Genomic DNA, 23,689 nt, shown 5'->3' with positions numbered 1-23,689 from the left:
TGAGGAAGCTAAGAGAGTGCTTGAGCAATATACTGATAACAAGTTTTGTATTGGCTAAGCTAAGCTGCTGGACAAAGTGCTTTTGTTTCCTTATTCTTCTGCATGAACTCTGTCCCAGATGGAAAGAAAGCTAGCTAAAATTTCAGCTAAAAGCAAGACCTCCAGCAACAACCTATCTGTGAATTTAATCCTGCCTAGATAGCTGGGTTGTGGGAGCAATTCTGGAATATACCCTTTGATGCTTTTGGAAGAGAATTACTGTATTGTTGCTGTAGAGATTTCATTCTCTAGATGGAGTTTTTTCTTTATAAAATAAATAAAGTTTCCTTGCACAGAAGACCGATGATTAAATGAAAGGTAGATTCACAGAGGTAGCATGATCATACAGCAATGGAAAGTGAAGTCTGTTGGGATGAGGACAGAAGCTTAGTGAACTAGTCAATTAGACAGTCTTTTATACTTTTATATAGCTCTGTAGCACCCATGTAAATGGGATAGTGGACTTAGGAGATTTCCTAAACTACATACTTTTAGTTTTGAAAGGTTTTCTATTTAAAGGTTATTTCTATTTAAGCCTCCTCAAGGGTACCCAGGAGATTCCATAACACCCTCTACTATTCCTATTTTGAGAGCTGCCCTGTGTTGTTCCAGGACTGAGAACAAAACAGTTCAAGTGTGTGAAGATGACCTCAATTAGTGCCATTTCTCCCTGCTTCTGAAGTGGTTTATCTGCCCCTTTCCATGTCCTGACACTCACATCATTGTCCTTGAGACTGCTGTGCCCCGTAGGCAGAAATACTCTTGAAAGCTTCTCTAGGTCCATTCCTCTCAACTTGTCCAATCTTCACCTTTCAACACTGAAGTCTTTGGGCAGAAACCCTTTATGCTTCTGTGGGCCGTGGTAAAATACATCACATCTCTGGATTTACAGAGAGGAAGGGGAGAGCCCTCAGGATATGCAGCAGCCCTTGTGAATAACATTGCTTAATAAACATTTTAGTGTCAGTTTGTTCATTGTTTTTTGTAACTACATAATAAAGCATGGCACTTTTTTCTCAGATGAAATAACAATGAAAAAGATAAATTTATAGTAAATATAGAGTGATATTTATAGAATATATATAGTTGATGGCTCTAGCATCCATATGTATGCACAACAGGAAACACTGAAAGGGAATCTTCTGCAACCCAAAGCAAACTGATTGCAAATCACTGTTTTCAGACCAAAAATCATCTGTACCTGACTCTTTTTCCAGGAGAGCAGTTTCACAGGTCCAGAGGTCAAGCAGCAGAGCACATTGATCCACAGAGGCGTGTGCCCAGACAAGGATTGGCTTGATGCCACTGAATTGCTCCCAAATTACATTGCCTAAGACAAACCAAAAAAGGAGAAAACAAGCAGATGTCAGTATCACAGGGATTTCCACATGCCTACGGTCCCAGGGCTTGTGGTACTTTGGTTTATTTATAGCACAGGGTTGTGGTTTTTGCTTGCAGGGAACCCCAGACCAAGAAAAGATTTCAAGTTCCATAAGCTTTGGCGCACCCCAGAGTATTCTACAAGGAAAGGAGCAAGAGCACCAGCCATTTGGTGTAAACATATCTCTTCCATCATTGTTTCACAAATATTCTTTGTGAGGTTCAGCTTCAAAAGACACACATCAAGAAACACAAAGCCAGAGAAAACACAAGAAAACTAGGAGAGGAAAATGAAGAGAAGCTTAATTGTTCACAGACCAAATTCTGTTGGTATTATCTTCATCCCTTCACCTTCTCACTCAGATCAATGAAGAGCAGCACCAACTGCTCAAAGATAAATTTTACTAAGAGGTATAGTGACAGAGAGTGAATCAAGGGGGTAAACTTTCTTTCAAATAGCTTAGTATCAGAAAAGTCAGTCTTCATAATTTGAAAATTACTGTGAAAGGAGGAAAAAACAACACTACAAATGTTTCAATGCTATCAGTCCATGAGAAATCCTTGAAGAAGCGATGGTTTTGTTTTCTTGGTTGTATTGCTATCTAAATTAGAGCTATTTTTGACAATAAATTATAAATCAAGTAGAGTGTGTCTGAAAAGTTTAGAGCTGCAGAGTTAAAAATCAGCCACGGGGTTTCCAAGCTTCTTCCTCCTCACCTCTCTAGAAGTACAGCTGGTCTTATTTAGAAATCTGTAATAGTCTGACTTTACTCAGATCTTACTGTTTAAGAAAAAGGAAGTCTGGAACATCAAATAATTTGTGGATTTTAATTTTCAACTGAGAAAATTTTAAATGGTAGAAAGTTAAATATAGTTCTGTGGAAAAAGAAATTCAGTACATAAAGTAAAAGATATTCAGAAAAAATTAACATTTTTCTTTTCCAACTCACTGTGCCTAGAAGATGTGCTTGCTCATTATATTACTGAGCTACATCAGTAAATATCTCTTCTCTGTTATTATTTCCTCCAGGGTGACTTTGTTGTCTATGACCCTGAAAAAGTGCAAAACTGTGACATTAACAATATGTGATAACCAATTCCACATGTTCACTTAGGTCTTTGTGGAACATTCATCACCTAACTAACTAGAAGGATAAAGAAAGGTCCCAGAAATACAGTCAGCACATAGTCTTGCAGAAGTACAGCAACAATTCAAATCATGGGCTTGGCCTACTTTGAAAAGAGCAAACCTAACATAGGTCTTTTGGACCTGTGGATATCTTACACTTATCTTTTTTAATATACTGGCGGGTCACAAGCAGCAGCTGTTCCCAATCTCCTTTTGGTCCTCTATATTCACATAATATATTATGTAAAACCCTCACTGGTCCTGTGTGTGAATATATCCATCCTAACTAGTGCAAGAGTTGTCATGGTTTTCCACCTCTGCAAACTCCATGAACTGAGTGCTGTGGACCTGTGCCATGAAAAAAGAACTGAGTGCTGTGGACCTGTGCCATGAAAAAGAGACACCCAGGAAACAGCAGCCAGCTCTGCACAGACTTCACTTCTGTATAATCGACCTAAGAGTGGATCTGGCCTCAGAACATGGTGTTTTGTCACTAGCAGAAAACAACCAAATAAAATATCACCAAAATATAATTTTTTTACAGATAAGACCTACACCTGGGTTAATTTGTATTGCCACAGAGTAAGACATACTGTACAAATTTTTTATTGTGCCTAGTTTTTCCTTCAGTCATACAAATTCACAAAAAGCACCAAGAAGGCATTAAAAAGCAGGTAGAAGGTAGAATTTCTCTTCTTTTTTCTCATTTAGCTAAAGTTCGAGAAAAAAGTCTTAAATTCTGATATTCAGTGTCAACATATTTTAAAGCCTTCCTGGCTAAGTTTCACTTACAAGATTTGAAGATAAGCTCACACAACACAAGGACTTTAGCACTAATTAAAAGGAACACTCCTTGACTGGTGTCCCAAATTGCTGTGACATCAGAACTTGTTCAGTAGATTAGTTTAACAATGACTTTTTTTTTCTAAAAAATCCATCAGCATGTTTAAGAGAGAATTGTCTACCTTGGGAGTGAGTCATTAGTTAGGTTGGTAACACCCCAGGCAAGAATCCAGTACTGCAGTCAGCAGAAATGGTGTTCATTTTCAAGAGATTCTGTTTCTTGACCAGGAGTGTCACAAAGAGAATTACATACATACATCACTGGTGTATAATTACTGAAGTTAATCTTCCAGTGTAAACAAGCACTTGGTATAAGGGTATAACCATGGAAATTCTTTTAATGGTTCTCCATGTAAGAATCTAGCAAGCAAATGCAATGTCCTGGTTTTCCTCTGATTTTGCTATTTCCTGGTGTGTAATGCACCTTTATTCTCCCTTCAGTGCCAAATAATAATGCACAATGTACTGCAGACTTCTTTCCACTGCCTGTCCCAACATCTGCCTTGGCAGGATCTCCACTGCTTCCCAGATGTCTCCAATTCTATTCAAAGAAAGGATGGAGAAAAGGAAGAGCTATTTACCTTAGTACCTTAGTCATTGAAATCTTAATCAAATTTAAACGTGCTGGGAAGAACAGCTTGCCAGCATCACAGGCCTAGGCTGAATCAAAATTCATTTTTTACTACAAAGTTTATGAGGCACCCCTGAAAAATGTTCACCTCATTTGAACATCATGTTGGATAAGCCTGGTCAGATTCCCTTCCTTTTTCTGATGCAATTCTCTACGCTCTGTTCTTTCCTTATTCTTCTGAACACACTATCTCTTTCACTGCTCTTAATGATGGGGTGCAGAGTTTGCTAAAGGTTAAATCAAACCCCTTTATAGAAGAACTAAATGCACTTGACTGAGGTAAATAACTGAGCAAATTCTGGGCTGACTTTACCATAGCAGATAGAAGAGGGTTTTTGATTGTATTTTAAAACAACCTGATGGAGAACATTATTGAAATATCTCCATTTTCAAGATTCTTTCTCTTTTTTTTTTTTTTTCTGGAAACTCCTTCTCTTAGTCCAAAACATCTCAGTCAAGACTACTGCACTTTGGAAAAGGGGTATGTGACTACAAAACTAGAGACATTTTACTAAAAAAACAAAAGAAGAAATGAAAACTTCTCCCTGTTGTGCTTGTTTTGAGAGTCATATTTTAAAGAGACTACCCAAGCTTTTTAAGTACTATTTATGCCTATAAAAATGTTAATACCCAGTTATGTATCTTAGCAGCAAAGCAAGTAACTGGATATTTTTGTGATGGTTTTTTGCTGCAGGTTTTGGGTTTTCTCCTCTCGTTCTTCTCAGGCTTACTGGGCCATAATAAATATTTTTTGGGTTATAAAGCAACACTTACCCACCAACATATTTCTTATCTACTTTCTTTAAGCTGAATTTCAAAGTGGAACAGAAAATGGTTTAAACATAATGTTAAATTTATCAAGCGTAATTCCTTGGTTTGCAGGGCCTTTTTGCCAGTGTAACCCACACCTCTGATCATCCCAGCAGTCTAGGGAGGCTGCAATGCTGACTCAGTCTCAGTTTCAGACAGAATGTGTGCTGAGCTGTCACACTGGCTCACAGCTTACAGTGTGGAGGGATTCATAACACAGGTACTCCAATTGTGAGCACTGATTAAATGATAATGTATTTAAGAAACAATGCCATACATTTTGTGTACCTACACGCTAGGTAGGTCTCAGGTAGGTTGCCAGTAAATTGACTTTCTTGTTGTTCCAGTTCTTGAAAGACAGTCTGTGCAGTGTATTAAAAAAAACCCAAACAAACAAAACACTTTAGAAACTGTTGTTAAGGAAATACTGCTGCCTCTGCTTCTAAATTCACTGCCAAATAAACTGTAATCAGATTGGTAAATATTTATCTAGGCTTTAGTTAAAGTTCAAGAGCATATATCCATATCCATGTATTAGTCCAGGGGAAAGACAGGCCCCTGTGCAATAATGTCTCTCTCATTGCGAGGGCTCTCTGAAGTATTTCACATCTAATCTCCAGATCAGAGATTGCCTAATGGAAGGTCAGAACTGATCTTTGCATCATTTCTTCTGCCACTGGAAAAAAAGAGGAATGAAAACAAACTTATATTATCTAGAATTCAGGATATTTTTGTCCCAGTGCCTGCTCCCTGGAAAGCTGACACCTCCCATTGGAAAGAAAAAGTTTTCCAATTATTTTTTCTGACTTGAAAATTTGAAGATAGAGCACACTGTTCAACATTTCTTTAGTGGAAAAATACAATTTTCTAGTTCCAAGTAGCTTTCATTTAGGAATTTTACTGATTATATTTTTAAAGGATACATATAATCATATTAGAAATAAAAATAAACATGCTTTTAAACTATCACAAATTCCATGTCTGTTCCCTGCATTTTGTTTATTTTCAAAGAAGTTTAAGATTTTTCATGTTTCCAGATGAAGGTGGTGTGAAGTTTTTTGTGTTTGGTTAGTTTGATTTTGTTGTTGTTGTTGTTTTTTATTTGGGTTGTTGTTTGTTTTGTTTCATTTGTTTGTTTTGTTGGAGTTTTGTTTGTTTTGGGGGGATTGTTTTGTTTTGTTATTTTCTGGGGGGGTGGATGGAATGTTTGAAGTCTTACACAAGCAAAAAATGGGGGCTGGAAGCCTACTTCCTTTTGGGTTACAGCCACAGTTCTTCTGCATTTGTGTTTACTTCTATATGTTTCTGTGGAGAAAAACACACAAACAAGTTTCCAGTAAATAAGAAATAAATATGAGTTCAAAATGAGGAAAAAACTCCTTGTAGAATACTATTATGCTTCTTCAGGCTTTCTACATGAGAGTTTTGGGATGAGTGTTAAGTAGCAGAAATTCTACAGCTCAAAAGACAAAATACTATATATCTCACATCAAAGCACTAATATCCAGATGAGATACCAATTCTGTTTGGCATATTCCACAAAAAAATTTGGAAACTTTTTTGATAAGCCTTAGGAATTGTTTGTAGTTATTTTTTCAAATCTGTCAAGTAAATGTACAAATTATCTCACTTCAGCCACATGCCCTCACTCAAGATTAAAAACCAGTTAGTCTTAAGGTCCACCTAAATCTAATAACACATTTTAGAAGTCATTAGGAGTTACTTAAACAAGCATTTCAATAAATTGCAGAATGCCTTGGATTTTTCAGGAACATCTAGACTGTATGATAGTCCCACACTTAGAGAGGTTGTAGTTTAAGCACAGCCAGCAGCACCTACGTAAGTGAATGTTTATCTGGCACTCATTAGTGACATTGTACTTCTACATGCCTGAAGTTTCTCAGGTTTGTTACAGACCACTGGTAAATACAAGTTTTTGTTGATAAGGGGAAGACGTAGGTTCTGAGGAATGGGTTACCCTGAATCCCTCAGATCATTCAGCAATTGATCGGATCACAGCTGGCATGGAGGGATCCAGAGCATTGGATAGGGTACTCCTGGTGAAGAACAGCTTTGGAGGACTCAGGTGGTACATTACCTTGGTGTGTGCTGAACATGTTGCTGAGAACTCAGCCAAAAACCCCAGTGCCTCCTTTGGCAGCATCTTCCGTGCTGTGATTTAGGCAACCGGCCTTTAAGGAATGGCCAGCAGCACTGGTCCACTCCATGGACCTGAAATACTTAATGATCCTCAGGCACGTTTCCTGGAACGAGTGAAAAGGTGCATTTTCAGTTGGATGACCCTCTTGGAAAAATTAAGTCTGATCTCTGCAGATTTTATGTCAATTTTTAAAGCATTAGCTCACAGACTCCTCAGGAGACATAAGAAAAGATGGGACAAGTAGACTCTTCTCCTGACCACATGCTCCCTGTGGGCAGTAGCTGTGTCATCTTCTAGCCCAAGCAGCTGCAAGCTGCCTGTATAGCCATACCTTTTTCCTGACAGGAAAAATGTAATTGCATTTTTTACTATTCAAGGAGATTTCTGAACCTCTGCAAAGCAAATAGTTTGGCTATGTTTGTTGTCTAAAAGAAGACTGGTGCTGCCTACAGGACTAAAAGTCATGGAAATCTGCAATATGAATAATGAAAAAGGATGGCACTACTGCTTCTCTTAATATGTTGATATAATTGTTTTTCCTTCTTGTGGGCTTTATTAAGTATATATATACATAAACATTTTTATGCATAGACTTTATAATAATAAAAATAAAAGGGAAGGAAGTTCCATACTGGATGGAATTCATAATCCAGCTGGTAGTGAAATTATCACAGCATATAATTTTACAATTGATTCCTTTTTAGTCCTTAATGGTTTGTCCTTGGGCTGTATGAAAATGCTGTCCCTGTTTCAAAGACAAGACTGTGGCAAGGGACAGAAGAAGGGAATTTTCCAAAGAAATTCAGAACATCTGTTTCACTAAAACCTCAGCACAGCTATGGCTAGTGACATGTCTGACCTCCTCGTTCATCCTCTTTCCTCCAGACATAAAAGCAAAACGAATTTCTTGGCTCCAGCAGGCCACAGGAGCAGCATGGGGTAAAATCATAGTGTGGAACAAAGAAATAACATCCAACTAGGCTGTAGGAAAGTTTTGCTGTGACATTACACAACACCCCCTAAACAAGCTCATATTACATGTTCTATCAAACATTCTGTCAAATGAAATTAAATACTTGATTTGAGATTTTTTTCCTCACTTCTTTTGAGCACACTCAACACTGTAGTAAAAGAATAGCAGAAGAACAGCAAGCAAGAAAACAGCTACACCTGCCTTGGTATCAATTCCAAGGCCTTCTCACAAATATCAGGAATTACTCCACCAGTACCAGTGGAATTAAACTGGCATTAGTATCAGTGTATTCACTGTGAGTCATGCAGTATTTATTAATTGTGGGTCATTATGGACAGTGATTTACTTGACATTATCCATTTCATTGTCTCAGACAATCAAATACATAAAATAATTCTTATATCTTCTCTAGCCAGACTTATTTGAATACAATAAATTGGAATTCTTTTCAGTGTGCTAAAGGTTTAGCATTATTCTTGGCCTTGTTTTTTTTCTGATTCCAGAAAATCCTGTTAATGTATCTTTACAAATGGGTGCTTGTCAAATTTATCCTGCTCAACATGAGACATTCTAAGGAAGCTTCTAATAGAAGTGGCACAGATAAACTTAGGACTACGTTGGCAGTTCTGTAAATTTGCAAGTAGACATCTTGAGTGTATTGTCTCCAAGCATTCCTTCAAGCCAAGCAAGTCTTGATGACAAACTGTCAAACAATGAATTCTTTACATAATCCTTGCAATGACAGATTATCTGTGAACCAATTTTTCTATCTTACTTAGTGTGATCATCCTCACCCATCCTGTTCTCATTGACTCTAAAGGTCTAATTTCTTAAATCTGATAAACTCTAGGTCCTTCTATCTCTGTTATATAAAATAGCATGAGGTTAAATAGTATTAAAATATGTTTTCCCGAATCAATAGCATTGATTTTGTATCTCTGTTAAATACCATGGTAAGTATATGGACTAAGCATGGGATAAAGCATTTAAAATTTCCAATCCAAAACAGCAGACAATGCTGTCTGAAAAATGTGAGTGACATGAGGAAAAAAGTGATGGCACATTTTTGGCTAGCAGCTGAAGTTTTATTTTAAAAGAGAGAAACCTGGACAGCACCTTTTTTTTTTCTTTGTGGAGGATCTAATTCTAGTTCTTCAATAACCTTGATGACTAGACTGTTTTAACATTGAAATCAGTCACATTCCTTGCATTGCCTTCAATCAGCTACTCTTTCCCAACCCAGTTGTGGATTTAGTGACAAATGATGCACTGGACAAACCTGTTTTCTTTCCTTTTTTTATCTTTTTTTTTTCATCATTAATTTCATGGTGCTTACATGAGTCAACCCAATGTTTGGAGGTTCTTTTTTTTCTGAAGTTTTCATTTAGGAATTTAATATTTCCTGGTCTAGGTCAGCCTGAGGTAGGAAGACCTTCAATATATTTTGCAGGTGGGAAATTTTCCTGACAAAAAAATGTGGTTGTATTTTTTAACACAGAGTTGGTATCAAGCTTGGAACAGCAGGAAAGAGGGAATGTGTGAGACTAAATGCTCTCTCTCTTTCTCTGTTCCCTTTCCCTTGCTCCTGTATTACTGCCATGCTTGATGCTGGCCAAGCACATGGGCTCAAGACCTTCTCATTAATATTAGGGCTGCCTCAGCTCTGGGCAGAATGGAGCTTTCCTCTTCAAAAAACAGCAGCAAAGTGAGGAGATTTTTCATTTTTTTTCTTACCTTGCCACCAAGGCCCACTGGTGCAGGCATGCATAGAGTGAGCCAAATTGAACATTGGGCTGTAGATACAAAAACTTCTGGGATGTAACCCTTCTGTGCAAAATGCAGCAGCTGAGAAGGGCTTCTGAGTCCAAAGAACTATAAAGAAAGAAGGAATCAAAGCATCAAAGGCATAGCTTCACATCCAGAGGATTAGTCATAGAGCTTGCCACATACTGTAACTTCCCCAGATACCAAAGAAGTAGGACCTACTTTTCGTTCACAGTGAGGCCATTTGGGCTTTTTCTCCCCCTCCACAAAATGTGGAGATTTCTTGCAGCTTCTGAGCCTCTGTGAGTCAATGTCCACAGATGCCACTTCCTCCTTTAGAAGAGGAACTTGCTCCCACACCTGCCTCTGCACAAAGCAGGCGTTTGCTCTCAGGTCCCCAGGTGCTCAGCTGCTGGATGGCTTTTAGCAACCAGGTCATGCTGCCGTCCTTCCTCCCCTCCCCGCCATACACACACACTAACCCATTCCCTAAGACCATTACCCTTCAGTAAATACCAGGGCATGCTTGTCCTGGCCAAATCCACTCCTGAGCGCTGCTACAGGCACATCCTCATGTTGTTTTTACAGAGGTGCAGTTTCATGCTGCTTGTGCTGTATGCTGTACTGGAGCTGGTGAGCACAAGGAGCAGAGGACACCTTGGCACACCACCCTACACTGCAGCTGGGCAGCTCCTGCTTAGCAGCAGGAGCAGGAGACTGAGTTTTGAAAAAGGGGAAGGCTGGTGTCCAAAGAGAAATCTGTTACAGAAGCCCTCTATCAGAGCTGACAAATGCCTGCTAGGTGTGTTAATTGTCCATTATCCATATTTTCTATCCTTCTAAGTATCTGGTGGAACTTCTCCCAGACATGATCGTAGCTCTGCTGTCCAGTGGCATGAAAAGAAGTGGTAGAATTTGACCACACAGGATGTGTTTCAAACACTGCTGCTGTATGTTGCTGGGGATCGTCCTTCAGTCTCACACCAAATACAGACAAAAGATCCACAAGACCAATGAGTCAGCACACCAGACCCCATCCCGCAGTGAGTCAAGATCAATTTAGAGCATCTGGCCTCTGCAGCACTGCTCCTGACTGCTTCTCCTTTATTTGAGGAAGTTCTCTGCTGCCCCCTCTCCAAGGTGAAAATGTAGAATGGATTTGCCTGTTATAGCATACAGAGGAAGTACACCAGATTGCAAAGAATGCAAAAGTGGTTTTTTTCTAATATTTGTGGAGGAGAGGGATTACCTCTCTCATTTCCTGTTACCCCTCATCCTTAAGGAGCGATGATCAAAATCGAATATACCTATTTAGTGAGCAAATCACTGTAGAAAAAACAAAGAGAAAGATTTTTTTCATTGTCTCAGTGAGCAGCAAATCCAGTTTTACTTCTGTTAGTGATGATGGCTTGTACCCAAGCTTTCCAGAAAAACTACCTGCTGCAGCAAGATTTGAAAGAATGGTTTCTTTGTGAAGTATCTGGCATTGGAAAAAGAAAAGAGGGATCATAAAAGAAAGCTTATTTTTGTCCTAATTTTTTTAAAAGGCTGTAAACATGTAATCTTTCTAATAGTATCATCAAAATCATCCCATTAATTAGTTAAAATATTGTAAAGCCAAATTCAGCTGTAAAGTCTATATATCCAGTTTCTGAATTCTGCAATTTAAGACAAGTCCTCTCTCAAATGCTTTGTGAGACCCACAAAAGGAATAATGAATTTTAAATACGAACCAGTGAGAATATTAATATACACAGTACTGCCAAACCCTAGGTTAAATAAAATTAATAATAGTACAAAAGTAATTTTAAAAATACTCATCTCACAGGAGTTTTTTTAATTGCCACTTCCATCAGAAGTATAATATGAAGAACCTAGTCATGTTTTAGCAGTTATTAATATCCATACAATTTTCTTGATACAACTTCTAGCAAAGCATTATAGGAATTCCAAGGATATTAAGAACAGGAGTTTCATAAGACTCTTTGTCATCTGTTTTGAATGAGTGGAACCTTGCTTAACACAGGACGGAAAAAAATAAAAAGGAGAGGGCAGGGGACCTAGAAGCCTTTAATAAAAATGCAAATTAAATATCGAACTCTATGGAAATTACATTTCCATTAATTTCCCAACTATTTACTTTATTCACTTTCTTACTGGTTGGGAGTCAGCAATTTCTGATCCTTTACTGCTTCTCTACTAAACAGTTACCAGCCAACAAAGATCCCAAAGGAAAGCTTGCCCACAACTTGAACACAACCACAGCATCATCTGCTGCTCTTTGACTGGCCCACTACCCCCTTTCTAGACAGCAGGGATCTTCAAGCCTGAGCACAGAGATATTTGGATGGACTGCAGCAGTGGTTCTTTGGGAATAGAAAACTTAGGAGCTCAGCAACATTTCTAGGTTGAAACAGCCTCACATGAGCTGGAGACACCACAGGAGTAATAAAAGAAGAAAGAGTACACCAAGGACTTTCCATTTGTCAGGAATGTGTTTATTGATAGAAAGGGGCACATAGGGGCACAACTCCTCCACAGCTTCAGAGAAGGCATCTATTTTATGTAGAACTGGGAGATGGGCACAAGGTGTTTGTGCTTTCATAGTGCTTCAGGCTCACCCAGGGGATGAGAGGCAGTAACCTCATGCTCTGTCTGACACCGTATCAGTGTCACTGGATGAGATATTGATTCAGATCCAGTCTATAGTAGCAATTCACCATCTTAACTTAATTAGTTTTCCTCTTGTTTTGGAGGCAGAACGCTCCTGTTTTACCAGTTTTACAGATGGGGATACCAGACCTGCTCCAGTTTCACTGGGATAATGTGGCAAAACCCCAGCACAGCACACTTGACCAGCCTGTCATACCCCACATCTCCTTCAAGCATCCACAGCAGTGGAGAATGAAAAGCTCCTGCTGGCAGGTGCAGGTCAGCCCTGAAGGGTACACACAGTGAATAACATGCAATCAGGGCAAGTGAATGAGAGGTGTTAGAGGTGCCTCCTGCTCCCTGCAGATACAAAAGACACCTGATATCTGAAGACACATTGCCATTTTTCCAAGGAGGCTGGGTGGCAGGTAGCACATCCTCCAAATGTCCCAAAATGGCATTGTACCACCACAGTCAAGAGAACCAGGGAAGCCAGAACTAAAATAGAGACACTCAGTAGCCACTCCCTGGAACACATTGTGCCCCACCAACTTGTACCTTATTACTAGAGCATCTCTCCTTGTCTTTTGATCACAGGTCTGAACCTTGGTCACATAACAAAAAGAGCTGTTCTGAGCCTTTGACACCAATTCCAGGGCTGATTTTGACTTGGCTTGGGTGAACTTCAGAGCTTTTGAATATTTATGCAAGTGTTTGAGCTGCCTTTTGAAACTCCTGAACTCGGAAAGAGGCAGGGAAAAATACCTCTATAGCACCTTAGTAATAGATCTTTATGAATTCAAGCACATGATACATAAACCTGAGGCAACCTTTCTCTAGAGATTTCGATTTCCCTGGAACTGTCCAATAAATAAATTAAAATAGCTTCAAATGAAATCACTTTAATCACTTATATTGCCTCTATAGATTTAGAAGGAAGATCCATCAGTTTATCTCCTTTTTTCTACTGTTGCAGTTCCATCAAAAGCTTTTGCTGCCAGAGATCTACTTTAGGATTAATCTGTTGACATAAAAGTAACCACGAAACTTATGAATATTGCTACATGTTTTTATATAGGAGGCAATATATAGTAAAGCAAGAGCAACACAGTCTGTATTTTAAGCAGATATGAATAGGGCTTCTTGACTGCACAGAAGTATTGTAGTTTGATAAGGCCTGAATTATTCAAAAAATCATCCTTCCATTTGTCAAAATAAACATTTTAGACTTTAATCACTGAAATGTATCTTGGTGCATCCTGAAGACTAGTTAGGACTAACACAACTGAAAAAGGGAAGTTCCTCATTATTACCTCTAAGTAAGGAATCCTGTAGTTTCTCTTTTCCAAAGTCTTGGCAGCATCTAGCATGCCCCAGCTCTCTGACTGAGAAACCTCTGCATCATAAACTAGAAATGTTCTCATTGTCTGCTGTTTGCAGAAGATGCTTCTAAAGTTTTGCAGAACCTAAAGCACAAAAGGACATGGTACTGATATAAATTTCCTCAGCTGGATATGAAATCCTAGAGTAAAGCAATACTGCAAATTATCAGCCCAAAAAAAGAGAGATGAAAATAAGTTGAATGGTAAAGGGACAAAGGGGACATTCTGGTTCTGTGTTTCTTTTCTTTTCCAGCAGACACAATGAAACTCCCTGCTGTTAATTCTTGGACTTCTAGATAAAAAACCAGGATTTTCAAAACCACTGTCTTTCAACCAAAGTTAATAGCAAATTTCTTATCAATGGCTTTGGTAAGAATAGCATTGCCCCAGAACGTATACTTTGAAAGTCCTGTTCAAAACCTAAAACCACAAACTAAGCCAGTTGACAATGAAGGCGTACATCATTGTCTAGTTGGGTAAATGTGTCTGCCTGTGCTTATCTCTGATAGCTCAAATGCTAATTTGAGGAAAGTGTTACAGATCAGTTTATGCAATCAAACCTTTGTCCTTTTCAGCTGATCATCTGTGCTCATTCAAGGTGCAGTTTGTAAGGCAAGTCATGCATTTAAAAGCAGTCTGTTTTTTCTGTTTAACAACTACACAACTCTTTTGGACTCTGGGCACACGGTGGAGATTTTCTTTTGATTTTGTCTTTTGGATGACAATAAAAATGAAACTCATTCCTGCTGGTATTCCGAGAACTGTGGAGGCCGGCGAGTTTCTGGGTGATGGTGTGCTGCAGCCGACCTCTAGTGGAAGGACCACAGCTCAGGGAGACACCAAACAAAGGCAGGAAAACTCGAGAAAAAGCACAGAAAACGCTAGTGAGACCTGAGAGAACAAAGGCACAGCCTCAGAACCAAGATACTGAACATATTAATGTGAGCAGTTATTAAGCTTAGTGGGTGTGAGTTGAACCTTTCTGGTGCTTCCTGTCAAGAGAAAAAATAACACAAACTTATTTTCCATTATTCAAAACACTGACTCATAATAAAATTGAGCTTTCTTCCATGCTTTTAAAGACCTTTTAAACTTTTTTTTCTTTACAATTGGGAAGTATGTTTCAGTGTACCAGGGAAAGGAGGTCCAATCTCATCAGTGAGTTATTGAGATTCTTAAGGTTATAGTCAATATCAGAGTGAGAAAGCAGAAGCTGGAACTGAGGTTTCAGTTCCTTGGTTTCAGTCCTGTGCCAGGGCAGAATGAAACCATTTTCCTTGTGGTAAGACTCTGCAAAAAAACCCCATAATCAGACCAGTTGGAGAACATCAGCACTTCAGGCAACATGAGTGCAAGATGTCTGAAAGCAATGTTGTCCCTAAAGTGCCCTTTACTCTTCATCCACACCATGACTTAATTCCCTGGGTTTTTTATCCTGAAGCAGAAGTATGTCAGAGAATGGAATATTATGGCAGGGGAAACCCATGTGTGTGGATTTTTATTATTTTCATATTTCTTTAAAGAAAGGGCCTTCTGTCAGATCCCAAAAGACAAACAGTTGTTGGAGGTCAAGGCACCTCCACAGTCCTTGGAGAAGTGCCTATCCTCTAGGAAAGGACATCAGCTAACAAATCCTTCTGCTTGAACACAGTCCTGCTCAGGCGTGTACAACATTCTTCTCACACACACACCTCCCAAATCTTCACATGCCATGAGAACTTCAAGTATGTTACTATTTCAGAGTTATCACTCCTCTGGTATCTGATTCTGGCACCATGCTGCTATCGCCAGCTTCTGAAACAAGGGTGTCCAGGGCATGGCTGAGTCCAGCCTGGTATTAGTGTTGAAGAGTCTGTTGGCATCATAACAACCATATTTAGAAGAAAACACTTTTCTCCTTCTTTATATCATCTCAGGCTTGCTCGAGACTTTGAAGAATACCAGTATTAGTTTGTCCTTGAAGAGCCAAAACTACTGTGTTACTGTAAGTTTTGTCATATTTTCTTCCCTTTTCTCAGCTCTTTGATGGGTATATTTAACACTGGGAGTTTGGTTGGTTGGTTGGTTGCTTTTTGTCTTAGGCCAAACCATAATAAACAACAGCACTTCTTCTGTTACTAATTTTCCAGAGACCTTTGAAAGTCTACATAAGTATCAGCTGATTCTTCTTTATCCAGCATTGGTGAGTATTGCTTATGTGTGCAATGATCCCAACAGGTAAGATAGAATTTGCTAAAATTCAGCATAACTCTTGGAGTTTACTGGAACTACATGTAATATAATTTTTATCTCATTGTTTAATCAATACAGGACCATCTGTTTTTCTGTTCCATGCTTTATTTCAGATTTGTTTTTAATGTCTTGTCTAATCATTCTGTTGTTTCATCTATGATGCTCAGATCTAGATAGCAGATGAATGACACTTATGATGGTAAGATGAAACTGTTCCTCAAATATTAGATAACCAGATACTGGAGATCAAAATGATCCAGAGCACATCTGAGTTGCTTTTAATACTAATAAGGGGCTATTCCACAGAGTGGCTCAAGTGAACTTTGTGATGTTGTAGGTCTTACTCCCTTCTCTGTACATTATTAGCCCATTGTATCCAAGATCATGGATCATCTCTCCTTCTATCCTGCTCATACAAAAGAAATGTGGCAGTTTCAAGAGGCTGCATTTGGGACAAAGGGTTTAACCCTGCTCTTCCTGCCATACTCCTGGGGCAGTGCAGCTGTGTCTCCTCGTCATGGAACCCCTTTGGGTTAAGGAGTGAAAAATGGCTGCACCACCACCACCAGTTAAACCAGTCAGAGCCACTAACTAAATGCTACAGGCCCCTTCTCTGCCCCAGGTAAAGCTGTACTTTCCTTAACACTGTCCCAGTCAATTGTCACTGGTTGGACAGTCCCACTCGGGCCAAGGGCTGTGCCTTCCTCTCCTGTGCCAATGCACAGGTACATCCACTAGAGAATTTTGGTGGAGAAAGGAGACAGGGAGGACAAGTCCCAGCACCTTTTCCTTTTTTATCCTCCACCCTGGACAGCCCACTCCTCACCTGCAAGGATGAGGCACAGACCTGCCTAGCTCCCAGAAGGGAGGGGTTGTAATTTTCCAGAGACAATGCTCTGAACTGCTGCAGTTCCACAGTGTTCCTGCTCTGTAACAGCATGGGTTACATCCTAGGTTTTAAACACTCTGCTTTGCTTGCTAAGTACCACTCATTTGAGTAATTCTATGTAAACAATTCCCTCCCTTCCTTCAAAAGGAAAGAGAACTTTAGAATAACCACAAATAGATACCCTAGGTACCCAGTCCCGTAGTGAATCTTGCTGAGCAGCTAATTCTGATCATAAGCAGACAGTTTAGAGTGAAAATCTGGAGACACCTAGAGATACTTCAGCATAAGTCTTTAAACAAGAGCCTTCTTCTCTTAGTTTATCCAGAAACAGGCCACCCACAGAAATATTTTAAATAATATCACTGCAGAAGATTGGAGGGATGAGTTTCAGGGTTTGGCATAATTGAGACAATATCTTGGCTTCTCCATCAAGTTGATCCCACAACTATCCTTGTGAACTGCCCGTTTCTGCAGTCCAAGATACAATAAGTCCAGAAGAGCAACCACTGTGAATTTAGGGCTCCAGACTCTGGAATGTGAGCACCAGATTTCCAGGATTCCTGCTGACTTTAAAAGCCACACTCCAGATTTCTCAAGCATACAAACCAAGCATGGCAACGTTTGCAGTATTGACTTTTCTCAGAAAATACATATAAACAAATGCATTATATGTAGGACTGTGGTTTAAAGGAAAGCTGATAATTCTTCACAATTTCTTCTTAAAACTCTTGCACAGGGAAGCACATCAGGAAGTATTAAAAATATCTGAATTCCTCTCTGAAGCACTTCTTATTTTTTCCCAATTATTCTGAACCACATCAGGATATTTCTCTTCAATCACATTCATTCTATGAGAAATAGGCAAATTCTGGAGAATTGGAGTTACAAACATACCAATTATTTTTCTTAGTCATTTAGAAAGCATATAAACTGTTCAGTAGCAAATTTAGTAACAAAATGAAACACTAAAGAGAAAAACAAAACTCTAGCTGTCAATTATACATAATTCCAGAAGTTTATTCACTGTCAATGACACGTAGCACTGATAAAATAATATTATTGAAGAAATTGGATAAATAAGGAAGTATTCAAAACTATTTTCAAGAGGTGATGGTTAAACAAATACTCCCCAAGTCTGCAGGCCTCATTGAGATGTCTCAGTCCCCAACAGTGTCCTGCTCTATCTAAACATCATCACAGTGATAACATAGAAAAAAGTCTCTCCAAGCTTTCTCCTTCTCATCCCAGATCTCCTCAAATCCAAGCAGCTCAACACTACTTACATTGCATGCAGGGAGCTCATTAATTACCTAAATAATTTTTATCACTGCAACATTTCCTTTCCAGTAAAATCAATCTACTAAAAGAAATTGAAAGTCACATATACACAGCCTAGCTCACTATTTATAAACCTATAGATTTCTCACATTGAATTTGATCTTCCTCTGTTTACTTTTTTAAATGCTTCATAATTACACTTCACTGTTCCAAAGATGCTGATCTTACCTGGAGAAAACTACTTTCAGAGAGTGTAGGTGACATGTTATAACTGCTAGATGCAAATCTTCCTCCATCACTACATTCACTGGATTTTTCTTTCCTGTCAGGCACTTTTCATTGCCACTGAAATCCTTGCAGCCCTCTGAACTGCATTGCTGTGTTCCTCCTTGATGTGACTGAATTGCTTCTGCTTACATATATAAAAGAGAGACTGTTACTTTCACATTTCTGAATCTTCTTCCTGTGTTAGCTAGGAGGCCATTGCATTCCCATTGCAGGAACAATCCTAGCCTGAGAGTAATCTCAAAGGTTTATTTTCTTCCTAAGTGCTTACAAATGTTATTTCCAACCAAATGAAGAAAAGAGAATTTCAGTCCCAATAGTGAATCTTGCTGAGCAGCTAATTCTGATCATAAGTAGACAGCTGAGAATGAAAGTCTAGTGACAAATTATCCTCAATGTTAATAGCTTTTTATTTGGGTGGGAAAAAAGCCATTGCTGACACACTGTTTTTCATGAACAGCTGCTGTGCTAGATGCATGCATGATAGATCCTAGGTTTGGTTCCCTCCTGATAAAGGGGATAAAACTGTCCAAAAACACTTCCAGCCGTACAAAATCTCTTCCATCTTAGGATGTGCAAATATTTACTCTGGACTAGCTGAGTAATTCTGTCTGCAAGAAACTGGAATAAAATCAGAAATAACCAGCAACTCACACATTAAAAAACAATAGCATCTTGACATAATAAGAAACTTAAAGAGCATATATATCATCATTAGCATCAGTGAGTAACACCAAAACAACAGCTCATCAGCCATCAAAGACCACTGTGCTATTAGACTTAGTCATGAAGTGTACTTCCCTTAAGCTGACCCAGTGGAAGTATTACAGGTATTAAAAAACCAAAACAGTTCATACCAGGAAAATGGCAGAATTTAGATTACTGAATCTAGAGATTTCAAACCTACTTAAAAACTGAAAACAAAACTAACCTGCAACAGAGATGTCCTAGAACAGCACAAAAACTTCAGAGAATTAAGAGAACCCTGGCCCAGCCCATTTGGTCTGGCATAGATTCCCATCTTTTCAAGAAACAGAAGAAGAGAAAATTTACATCTCGTGCAATGGAACTGCAAATACTGGCATGTTCCTGCCTGTTTTCAGGAAGGAGTTTCATATTGGTTTTATTTTCAAATATGCACAGTGCAACCTGCAGGGCCAGGGAAAGCTCCTGGGTCCTTGTAGCCAGCGGAAGCCCGGCCTGGAGCAGCAGCAGCACTATCGTGTGCTCCCTTCTCCGGGCTATTTCCAGCTCTCTAACTCCCTCTGCATGACAGCAGCCTGAATAACAAGGACATTTGCTTCTGGAACATGCAAAAGGAGCGTACGTTGAGTTAAAAAAAAAAAAATATCTAAAGTGGTAAATACAGAAAGAGTTATTAGGCATTGAATTTAACTGGGAGTAGTCACATAAATAAATGCTGCAGAACCAGGTGCACAGTACTACTCAGATGAAAGAAGGGTTATGCTGTGTTACTATAGTGAAAACGGCATTATGACCCCTCCTATTCTGCCTTTACAGGCCCAGATTTCAAAAATCATATTGCTTTCTCTAGTTTTAATTTTCAGTTACTTCTTGGCAGATCTAAGAGGTATTTTTTAAACCACTGCACATCTACCTGCCTGTAAGCCTTTCTTCATTATTACCTCTCTTTCTTTTCTGAAACAAGAGGCATCCTTTGGAATTCCAACAAAACAATAGGGGAAAAAATGTTTAACAGGATGCTACACACAAGCTGACATAATCCAAACATTCATCAGGCTCAACACAGCTCAGATGGTGAATTTATGAGTAAGAAAGTTTAATGATATGAAAAGACTGTATTAAAACAGCAGAATTTATTTAATTAGAAGATTTTTGGCAAATTCTTGTCTTCCACCTCTTTTTTTTTTTTTTTTTGTGCAAGCCTTTAAAAAGTCCATCTGGATACTTGTCAATCCTATAAATACATATTACAATGTGCAGCTGTGCAGTAGAGTTCCTAGTTCCTTGACAAGCATCCTTCACAACTCTGTCACATTCCTAGTATGCCTGTGTCACAGAAGGGGGAGCTGAGAAAACTTTTGGAGGAGAACTGGTTTTTAATTCTCATGTATCGACTCTGGTCACTAGGAAAAGACTCTTCAGCCAGAGGGTGGTCTGTCCTTGGACCGAGCTCCCAGGGAAATGGTCATGGTGGCAAATCTGCCTGAGTTCAAGGAGCATCTGGATGACATTCTTGGCCATTTGGTTTAGCTTTAGGTAGTCCTGCAAGGAGCAGGGAATTAGAATGTTTGGTTCCTATGGTTCACTTCCATCCTGAGATATTCTATGATAAATATATTCACAAGAAGCATACACTACATAATTTTTATCTATTTGAGAAAAATGAATGCATGAAATTTAAAAGCACAGGTGAAAAACTGGACCATTAAAAAAGGCCCCCTAGATCTCACCCAAAGATTTCTGCAACATTTCCTTTCCAGTAAAATCAATCTACTAAAAGAAATTGAAAGTCACATATACACAGCCTAGCTCACTATTTATAAACCTATAGATTTCTCACATTGAATTTGATCTTCCTCTGTTTACTTTTTTAAATGCTTCATAATTACACTTCACTGTTCAAAGGATGCTGATCTTACCTGGAGAAAATGGCAAACTGCTGGAACACTTCAGAGCCCTAAAGAGGTAGGATTAGAATGGGTTTTATGATCCATCTAGTACTTTTCACCGCTCTTGGGCAGGAAAAAGTAAATCTCTTCCTTAAAGGTATTTGTTTATCCTGTTTTTGAAAATGGATGACCATTACAGATGGTCAACAACCTCCTAGCCTGCTGGTCAGTGTTGAGCTTACACTATCTTTGGAAAGCTTGATTTTTAGCCCACTATTATGTGTCCTATGCATAAATGCGAACAGAACTTTATTCCTTCCACCTTTACAGCAATGTCCCATGTTTCTTAAGATTTATAACCTAGAGAAAATAGAGTGGAGGCATAAATCCAGTTCCTTTCTTTTTTGTCTCAAGTGTCTTAGTCAAGTGTTCTTCACCTCTGTTTCAACTCCACATATTCTCCAAGTAGTCTACAGCTTCATTGAAGTGTAGTGCCAAACTTGGACACATCATCTTAGCTTTCATCTCATCATTGCCAAGGAAAGACTCCTAGGTAACCACTCTGTTTATACATTGCAGCATTCTGTTTGAAGCTGCTTCCTCTTCATTCTAAGAAGGACACCCTTGACCTGCCTGGGAGATAAAGAGTTTTGCTTACAATATACAACATGAAATTAATTCAGTTAATGTTTTGACATTCCATTCAATTTCAACCATAATTCTGTGGTAAACACACAATGAAAAAGCCAGTATTCCTGGCTCCCTTGCATGTATTCAGACCTCAAAATTGAGCAGTTGACACAATCATGACCCCCAAAAAAAAGCACTGGTGCAGGTAAAGTCGGGGCTGGGAAGCCCAAAATAAAGCAAGAAACACCAGCTAAATTAAAAATTGCTAAGGAAAATAAAGAGAAGGCAATTCTTCAGCTGTATAAATAAAAAGGAACCAAGAGAAAAGAAATTATGCCACTATGTGGGGTTCAGATAAAAATAACACAGATAATGGCTGTAAAACTAATGACCAGGCATTTGGAATAAGATTAATCTGACCTGTTTCAGCTGTTCCCTCAGAGTAACACTTTCAGAAGTCTCCTTCTCCTCTCATTAAGACAGATTGTAGCACTCACATGGGAGCCCATGGAGACTTTCAGGCAAGCACCAGAGCCACAACCCAAGCAACTTGCAGAAGCTTCAACAGGCCCCAGCAGGGGACACAGTAGAGGCATTTCAGTACAGGCAAGCAGAGGGAAACAGAACATGCTTCATCAAAAATAAGAGTGCTTGTTTTATTATCATAATTTCCTTGGCTTTTTTTTTCCTGCTATAAAATCATAATGTGTTTGTACAATATTCTTATTCTGGGAATGTATTTCAGTCCACATAAACATCTGCACTTAGTTATGTTAGCCAGTATCCAAATCCCAGCAAGATCCTGCCCTGATTATTTAGCTCTTGAGTGTTTTTGCCAGCTTCTATTCCCAGAACACATTGGATTTATAGCTATGTCCAATCTCCAGCTTTGCTAGTTAGAAAATTGTAACACACATGCTCAAAGTGAACATCTTTTGTACTAGGACAAAGTCTTTCCAGCAGGCTCAAGTAACGAGCCATTAAATTGTGCTAGCATACATTAGCAGCAGGAAAGTGAACTATTGTTGGATGAAATATGTTGGTCTGTATTTTTAATCACACTCTTTGACCTAAATCTTTTGTTTGCTTTCCTTGATATCTGACCATAAAATACAACCCTTGATTCAAATGCCAATAAAACCTGTTGTTGCAATTTTGCATAACTCAGTGCAAAAGAACCCAGAACTCAAGTAAATAACTGCTAAGTCTTTTTTTGGGATCACTGTGTGCTTTTGTCTGCTGCCTTGAAGAGCTAGATCCAAGCCATTAATAAAACAGAGATATATACAGTTTCATCTGAGAAGACAAACAAAAACATGCAGGATATAAATCAAAACAGAGATTTGAAAAAGAATAGAGTAAGCACTTACTAAGCCAAAAACATATTGTTCTTGTGAAGAAGCCTGCTCTGACCACTGTGCTTTCTCCAAATGTATGTTTATGGAGTTCTAGGCCAGAACATTTTTTGGAGCATAAAGACGTGAAGCATTCCATCCCAGCAAAATTCACTGTGATCTGCCTAATTCCCATGGAGCTGAAGTTCACCACAGTTGGCACAAGCTTACCTTCCCAATGCAGCTTCTAGACAATTATTCTCTGACAGATATTTCTTTGTAGACTTATTTTATATGACTGACAACTGCCTCAAACTGTGAATGTGCTAATAGATAAATACATAACCCGACCTCCTACCCTACCCCTCCCTCTCAAGATACAACCTGGAAACAAATTTTATGCCTTTCTTCAAGCAAGAAAACTGGTTTGGGATACAGTTTCTTTGTATCTGGTTTGGATCCCTCAGCTGATGCTGAAATGCATCTACTTTGCTTTGGTGTGTGAAAACACACACATTACAGAAATAAAAGCTTCAGAAAGAAAAAGCAGAAAAAAATTATTAACATGTATTTAAATCTTTTGAGTTGAAATACAAGTGATGTAACCAGTCAGACAATGTAAGATCAAGTATTATCCATTCCTATTTTCCCCTCTCAAATCCCAGCTCCTGGCTCTGAGCAAG

At 38.8% G+C, this 23,689-nt stretch overlaps 2 long non-coding RNA genes across 4 annotated transcripts in view; both read left to right on the top strand.

The window, feature by feature from the left end:
* Positions 1 to 23,689, top strand: part of LOC135296486 (uncharacterized) — an 83,420-nt gene that overhangs the window by 35,484 nt on the left and 24,247 nt on the right. For all 3 annotated transcript variants that reach the window (XR_010358584.1, XR_010358583.1, XR_010358585.1), the window contains exons 3-4: positions 15,681 to 15,748; positions 15,894 to 15,946. This is a non-coding gene — a long non-coding RNA (uncharacterized LOC135296486). The remainder of the gene's footprint in view (positions 1 to 15,680; positions 15,749 to 15,893; positions 15,947 to 23,689) is intronic.
* Positions 19,590 to 23,098, top strand: LOC135296487 (uncharacterized). The gene is made up of 3 exons (XR_010358586.1): positions 19,590 to 20,689; positions 21,059 to 21,118; positions 22,152 to 23,098. It is a non-coding gene; the product is annotated as an uncharacterized LOC135296487 (long non-coding RNA).

Source organism: Passer domesticus, chromosome 3 (assembly GCF_036417665.1).
Source record: "Passer domesticus isolate bPasDom1 chromosome 3, bPasDom1.hap1, whole genome shotgun sequence".
NCBI classification, from domain to species: domain Eukaryota; kingdom Metazoa; phylum Chordata; class Aves; order Passeriformes; family Passeridae; genus Passer; species Passer domesticus.
Note: the sequence above shows the minus strand (reverse complement) of the source record. Positions and strands in the feature narration are given on the sequence as shown.